Raw genomic sequence first — 1,359 nt, forward strand, 5'->3', positions numbered from 1 at the left:
TATTTTAATGATATGTTTAATTCAAAAAATTATTTTAAAAAATCAGTGCAATGTAGAATAACAATATGGGTAACAAATGAGAGGGAAAATTCTGCAGAATTTAAAACAATAAATTTTTTTGGTTTACAAGGACGAATAGGTATTAAAAATGCACTTAAATAAATTTTATCTTTTTAACTTAATAAAGTTTACAGGACGAAATTTGATGATGAGGTCGTGTGTATTTTAGTCCTCAAACAATAATTAAAATATATATGTATCGTAAATTTTCAAGGATATTTAAGCACAAAATTTGTAAATGTCATTTCCATACCCATTCGTCTTAATGCACAAAAAAATTTTTCTGCTATAATTCTACAGAATTTTTTCTTTTATATGATACCGTTATTGTTATTTACGTTGCTCCGAATTTAAAAAAAAAATTTGAAATAATCATATGTTTCAAATTTCAAACTCCTTTTAAAGAAATCCTGACGTAAGAGAGAAAAAATAAGTACGCAGTTTTACTATAATTTACTCATAGTTTCGCGAATATATTATTTTTTTTTTTGTGTGTAAAATTTACGTCGCACATTGTAATCAATCAAAAAGTGAATTTTGTTTGGGTGTTTAGTTGGTTTCGGCTTTTTGTATTTCAGCGACGAAGTTAATGACGCCCTTTCCATACTATACTAACGATATGTATGTATCTACGCATGTATAAAGAAAATAAAAAAATAATATAATTCTTAGATTTTTCGGCTAAATTGTTGCAGCAAGAAAATTGCAACGAATGATATTTCGTATTTCTTGCTGCCAATTTCACAAAAGCAATTGAAATCAAAAATGATTTAAATTTTTTGAATTTTATATGGAAATTGGCAGAAGATAAAAAATAATTTTCCAGTTAAATTGCTGGGGAATTCGGCTATTGATGTCTCTGTTGACGCACCCTGTAAATATTGGAAAGTAATCAAACAATCTGCATTGTGAACGTATGTTTAGAAAATAGCGCAAGTACATACATACTTATCTACATCAATGTCATTTACATACATATGCATGCATGTATCTGCACATATTGTATGGTATGTTTATGGCATGTTTTATTAAATTCGTATAACTAATAGATAGATGGTAGACAATGAATGGAATGTGGGGAAAATGCAGAAAAGTATATACATATGTGTGTAGCTTCGAAGCTTATCGGTACAGATTCAAGCACGAAAGTAATCCCTACTGTGATATCCGCGGAAATTGTACGGAAGAGGGTGCGTTAATATATCCTCTACAATGAAAAAATTAAGGGGTCTTGAAAGGTGCGGTGCGGTGAGGTGAGGTGAGGTGAGGTGAGGTGAGGTGAGGTGAGGTGAGGTGAGG

The sequence above is a fragment of the Rhagoletis pomonella genome, unplaced genomic scaffold (genome assembly GCF_013731165.1).
Source record: "Rhagoletis pomonella isolate Grant_MI unplaced genomic scaffold, Rhpom_1.0 Rhpom_scaffold_00002, whole genome shotgun sequence".
Classification (NCBI taxonomy): Eukaryota; Metazoa; Arthropoda; class Insecta; order Diptera; family Tephritidae; genus Rhagoletis; species Rhagoletis pomonella.